Consider the following 6,756-nt stretch of genomic DNA (forward strand, 5'->3'; position numbering starts at 1 on the left):
CTCTCTCAAATAAATAAATAAATAAATAAATAAATAAAATGTAAAATGAGAAAGAGAGAGAGAATTGTTTGATGTAATTCATCTCAATAATGGAATAAAGCAGGGAAACCATGAAACTGTATCAATAAATTCAGAAAAGGCATTTGACAAAATTCAACATACATTCAAGATGAAGGCTATCAGCAATCTAGAAATAGAAGGGAATTTCCTGAACCTGATAAAACAGAACCTATAAAAATAAACCTGTAGCTCACATTAGACTTAACAATAGAAGACTGAGTGCTTATCTCTTTTAAGATCAGAAGCCGAGGATGTTTACTCTCAACCCCTTTATTCCACATTGCACTGTACAAAAGACAAATGCAATAAAGCAAGGAGAAAAGTCAAAGGTGTTGGAAGGGAAAGAGTAAAACCATCTTCACTCACAGACAATGTAAGCATCTGAGAAAATCCTGAGGAATCCACATAAAAGCTACTCGAACTCATAAATGACTATAGCAAGTTTGCTGGTATTTTCTTCTAGGTATTCGCCCAAGAGAAATGAAAGTGTATGTCCCCAAAAAGACTTATACGTGAATATGCATGGCCACTTTATTGATAATCGTCAAAACCTGAGGACAGCTCAAATGTCCGCCAGTAGGTGAATAGCTAGCAAGTTGCCTTTGGAGGAGGCCTCTTTGTTCCGGCCCTGTAGCTATGGAAACTTTGCTGGAGAGGGTTGAGAGGCACCCAATGGAAACACAAGGTAAGCAATTCTAACCTGGCCTGGAGATGCCCAGCTGAAGAGCAGAGAACACCGGGTTGGGAGGTAGAGACGAGGGTTGTCCAGCAGGAGAGGAGTGAAGGTCACAGACGGGGCTGTGAGGCCCAGCAAGCAGGAACAGAGAAAGGCTAGACTGGCACAGTAACCACGAGGAGGGTGACTGTGGGGAAAAAATGTGTAAAGAGGATTTTTAGAATGTTGGTACGTGATGTGATTCCCTCTTCCCAGTGTTTCTTTTGGGCGAGACACAGGACTGGGATGGGCCCTGATGCCTACGAGGCACAAGTACTGAACACTTTAAATATGTCTCATGCCATGATGTGGGCACTGCCATCCCTATGACATAAACTGAGGCACAGAGTTTTAAGTGCTCTGCCCAAGATCACGTTACTAAGTGGCAGAGCCAGAACATTCGATTGCATATTCAAACTTCAAGTTGATAAGCCATTTGCTTTTTTCTGACCTTCTGCCCTGGCCACAGCTCCCTTCATACCCTCTCAGGGTTGGGTGGGTGAGGGGGTGAGGGAGAGGTGCCTCAAAGTGATTTGGTTCAGCCCTCACATTCCCAGTGCCCCTTATCTCCACGTGAGGTCATGTATCCCGTCAGAGACTCTCAGCCCGGCCTGAGAGAAGGGGGGATTCTTTCTCCCTGACAGTACCACCTCCCATGAGTCATGAGTTGATACTTGTATAAATCTCATGATTACCTGGTTCCAGCACAAGTACATTGTTTTTAAAATATACCCTAATTTTTGTTACCTCATCTTCACAGATCTTGGTTTTTAATCCGGTGGAAAACTAAAAACTGGAGTGGCCCTTCTCGACCTCTGAGAGGCCTTGCTCCCTCCCCTCTGAAGGAAGCAAGGAAGAAGGGAATGTGCCAGAAGCAGCCATGCTGATGCCCACTCTGGGAGCTGCCAGCAAACCACACACAGAGGCTTTGAGGGGATCTGTGAGGAAGCTACCAGGTCCAGATGGACCAGGAAAATGTTGCTATTGGGTGCTTGTTCTTTAACTCAGTGGTTCTCACCTGGGGCCATGTTGGCCCCCTCCCCAGAGGGCATCAGGCCAGGTCTGGAAACATTTTTGAGTTTCACAAGTGTGGGGAGAGGGTGACTGGCATCTAGTGGGTAGAGACCAGAGATGTTCCTCAACATCCTACAATACTCAGGACAGCCCCCGCATCAAGGAGTCATCTACCTAAAACGTCAAAGTGCCTCAGTTGAGAAACCCTGCTTTAACCCTTGGGGGCCCACTGGGAGCAGGGCTGCCACGCCCTTCTAAGAAGCTTCTACAAATTCTCATCTGGGCTTGAAGCCAGAGAGGTTTGGACTACAGGCTATGCCCTTGGGGAATTTCCCTGCCTTCACCTGGCCACCCCCTCTGGGCCCTTTGCTGGAGAGCTCTGCCCTCAGGTAAATGTTTTCCCTACATGTTTGGGAAACTTCAAGAAAAATCCCCTTTAGCCCCCTTGTAAGCAGTGAAGAGGTACCGTATAGTGAAAAAAAAAAATTAAGACAGCTAGGGGATTTTTATTATTTAAGTTAAATAAATAAAAGCAGCAGTTGACCCTTCAGATGTCAAAGGTAGCACATCCACCGGCTGGCCCTCAAAATGGCACTCAGATGGAACTGGGGGCAGGGAGAGTGGGGTTAGTATTCATGAATTCATGTTCTAGACTGGGAGCCGGGAATTATCACCTCGGGCGGGGGTGGGGGGGAGCCTGAGGGCTGTGGGCAGCAGCTGAGGGAAAGGCCACCCACCTCTCCCCCAGCTGCCAACCACCTCAGTGCGGGGCCCTTGGGGAAAGTCTAGTCTTTACTAACTAGAGAGTGGGCTCTTCGGGAATGAATGCATTGGACTGAGGTTGAGTTCGCAAGCGAACTGCCTCTCAGTGGAAAAGGCACAGGGACTGAAATGCAGCTGGTGGCCCCGTGGCTGACAACACTGAGCACCTGGCAGGACAGGGGAGGGCCACCAACACTTCCTGACCCTCCGTCCCCCTCCGGGCCCCCAGTCTTGCGGGGCATGCTTTGGGGGCCTAGACTCTGGGGTGAACTTAAACAGGTCAAGTACCAGCTCAAAGCAGAGGATGAGAACAGACTTGGAGCCAGTTAACCTCGGGGCGCTGGGATCTGGTTGGTGCGTGTGTGCCCCAGGCACCTGAGAGTGAGCAGAGAGGTGAGAGAGCTGGGTCAGTGGTGTCTCTTCCTCCTGGGCCAGGAAGCCTACCTGGACTGGGAGGCCACGAACTGCCCCTCCTGGAGAAATGTGCTTCAGGATTCCCCCTACTCAAAAGGCTGCCTGTTAGAACCAGCTTGGGGAGCTTTTTAAAAATACCCTTGCTCCGACCAGTTAGATCGGCTTGGCTGAGGGTAGGTCCCAAGTGAGTATTTCCTTCCTTCTTTTTGGCCTTGGGAGATTTTGCACCTCCTTCCAGGGAGGGAAGCTTGACTTCTGAAATGACTCTCCTGAAGGAAAAGTACCTAGCTCTCTAGGCAGCCCCCCACCCCACAAGGGCGAGGCACACCATGGACACTCAAGAGGTTTCTGCTCTGCTTGGTTCCCCTGTTGGTTCAGCCCATTTCCTTCATGACTTGGACACAGCATTCTTGCTCTTGTAAGACGCAGGTCAATTAGATCTCAAAGTCTTGGAAATGAGCTGAGTTTCAGCAGGTATTGGACTGAGTTGAGTCAACCCTTGAATAACTTTGGGGTTAGGGGTGCTGACCCCCTGTCCAGTTGAAAATCCACATATAACTTCTGACTCCCCCAAAACTTAACTACTAATAAGCCTGTGGTTGACCAGCAGCCTTACCGATAAACAGTCTCTTAACACCCATTTGGTATGTGACATATATTATACACTCTGTATTCTTACAAAAAAGTAAGCTAGAGAAAAGAAAATGTCGTTTAAAAGACTGTAAGGAAGAGAAAATACATTCACAGTGCTATACTGAATCCCCCCCAAATCTGCATATAAGGGGGCCCATGCAGACAGGTTAAGCAACTCAGCCTCAAGGTCACCAGCTAATAAGTGGAGAGCTGGGCTTGTAGACCAATCTGGCCGCAGAGTCTGCCGCTCTCAACCCGAGAAAAGACAGTCATGAGCTAATGAGTTGGGACTTTTTCCCTTTGCCAAACTTAGATTCACAAAGTAGACTCCAGCATTTCTTCCTCTCTTGCATTCCCTTCCACCAAGTTTACACCCGGGGAGAGGGAAAGGGGTCTTCCTAAGGTCACAAAGTGATTGGGTGCAGAGCTAGGAGCAAAATGCTGCCCCTTGACTCCCTCCTGGTCTCACAGCAGATTGCTTGCATCCAGCTAAACGTCCCCTCAGAAATCCGTTTGGAAAGTGTGGTGGTTTTAAGAAATGTCCACACAAGTTCTTGGATATTCCTCCCTTCAAGAGATGGAGCCTCCTTTGCCTCCCCTCCTGTGTGGGCTGGACTTAGAGTCTCACTTCTACCGAATATAATAAAGCAGAAGCGTTGGGAGATTAGGTTATAAAAGGCACGGCCACATCCTCCTCTCTCTTTCTCTCTCTCTCTGATTGATTGTTCTGGGGAAGTCAGCTGCCATGTGTGATGTTGAAAAATTTACTTAACTTCTCTGTGCCTCAGGATTTCACATCCATGAAATGGGGGGAATATTACCTCCTAGGACTGTTGTGAGAATTGAATGAATCAATTTATGTGTCTGGCACATAGTAAGTGATCTTTAGCAAGGATGCTGGGCACAGTTGTACAAACTGTTCACTGTTGAAGAGCCCCAGCCTTAGAAGTCAAATAGGGCCTTGCCAGTCCGTGTCCTTTGGCCTGAGATTGCCTACCAAGAGGTGGCACTGTTTTCTAAATTGTACCAGGGCCACGCAGGAGCCAACAACTGTCCTGACAGGTGTTCCTGGTCAGCATAAGGGATTTAAGTGTCTGGTAAATGCTACCTTAGCATTATCCTGAGGCTTTGGGCTGATGTCAACCGTTACTTGGTGGCTTTGTGGAGTTCTCCAGAATCACCTCAGGAGGATGCCAGTATCCCAAGCCTTGCTATGACCTTTCAGACACAGATTAAAAAATAAAAATGAAATGTAAAAATATTGAAAATGTAAAAAGCTTAAAATCATGCACGGCAACACCATGTATTTCTTCAGGTATATGTATAGATATGGTTCAACTATAGAGAAGTGTGTGGGAATATTAAGACCATATTCGAAAAATGGTTACCCTTGGGGTGGGTAGGGAATGAGGTTAGGAAGGGATGTACAGTACAGAGGTCTTCAGCTCCATTCATAATTTATTTCTTGAGTTTAATGGTGGATACACAAGTGTGTATTCTTTAATCTTAATTATATAAAAATAATTCATAATCAGTACTAATGAAAGAGACCATCTTTCTGTGTAAGAGATAGTTCTTCATTTTTATCTTCCTTAGTCTCTGCGAAATATTAAATCCAAATATTGATTTGGAACCACAGACTCACGCATTCATTCAACAAGTATTTACCACTGAATGATAGAATGTTCAAAGAGCAAAGAACTTCCTCTGAACATTATAACACTGATAATAACCTTGGTTATTTGACTACTTCCCCTTCTTTCTATGAGGGGCTCTGTCTTATTCCTATATATGATTTCTGCTACATAATAAGTATTAATAAATGTTAAATTAAATTGAATAAAACATAAATATGACAGTTTTTATCCTTACAGAGCTTTCCATACACTAAGGGTGAGAAGAGATTTAGGATAATGCAGGTCATGATAAGTGCCCTAAGTCTGAGCAAAGTTCTGTGGGAATTCATTCATACATTTATTTACTTGACAACTATTTATTAGGCACCTACTAGGCCCTGGGCATGCAATCATCAACAAGAGAGACGCAGTCATCGGTTTTTACATCGCTCACTTCTTACCACCTTCATCACTACCTTACTGGTCCATGCCGGCAACATCTTTTACTTGGTTTATTAACAATAATAATAATAACCCAATGTCATAATCCTGACTAGTCTCCCTACTTCCACTGTGTTCCTCTACAGTAAAATCTCAACTGCATCCAGAAAGATCTCATTAAAACCCAAGTTAGAGCTCGTCTACTCCTCTGCTCTAAAACCTTCAATGCTCCTCACCTGCGGGGGATTTGCAGCAATGGCTACAGGTCCTTAAATCTCTTATCAAGAGGTGAAGTCTAGTTCTCAACCCCCTGAGTCTGGGCCAGCCTTGGGATTTTCTTTGTCCAGAAGAATGTGCCAATTCTGAGTCCAGGCCTTGGGAGGTTTTGAACCCCTCTGTGCTTACTCTTGGAATCCTGCAGCTGCTAGATAAACAAGCCTGTTGCGGGCGGGCGGCGGTCGCACGTGGTGCAGAACTGACCTAGGCAAGGCCATAGAATTATCAGCCAACCTACCGGCTGTCTGAGGACACAGACAAGAGCCCAGCCTAGCCCCAGCCTTTCTCAGAAGAACCTTCCAGATGATCCACAGACTCATGAGCTAAATAAATGGTTGTTTTAAGCCATTGAATTTTTTTTGTGTGTGGTTTGCTAGGCAGCAAAAGCAAACTGATTCACCATCTCATTCTGGGAAAAAGTCAAAGCACTAACTATATCTCCCATATGCAGAACATTGCCTGGTGCATGGTAGGTGCTCAATAAACATTTGTCGAATTAAATTCATAAATGGAGTTAGCAGTGTAATGAGGGAAACAGGGGGGAAAAAACTAAGTAAATAAACTAGTAAAATGACAAAATTTGTAAGTGCTATGAAGGACACAAATAGTGGCTGGGGTAGAGAACCACAGAGTGAAAGTGGGAAGGTGGTATTCCTGAGGCTCCCCATGTCTTTCAGGATAAAAGCCTTTATCATGGCCTCCAAGACCCTACCCCACCTGGCTCTGATACCTGCCAAGTCCATCTTCTGCTAGTCCTCTAACACACCAAACACACCTTAGGTCCTTGCCAGAATGCTCCCTCCCTTCCTTCCCTTCCTTCGAGTC

This window comes from Mirounga angustirostris, unplaced genomic scaffold (genome assembly GCF_029215605.1).
Source record: "Mirounga angustirostris isolate CCGP_5_RB_7025 unplaced genomic scaffold, mMirAng1.0.hap1 SCAF_9, whole genome shotgun sequence".
Taxonomy (NCBI): domain Eukaryota; kingdom Metazoa; phylum Chordata; class Mammalia; order Carnivora; family Phocidae; genus Mirounga; species Mirounga angustirostris.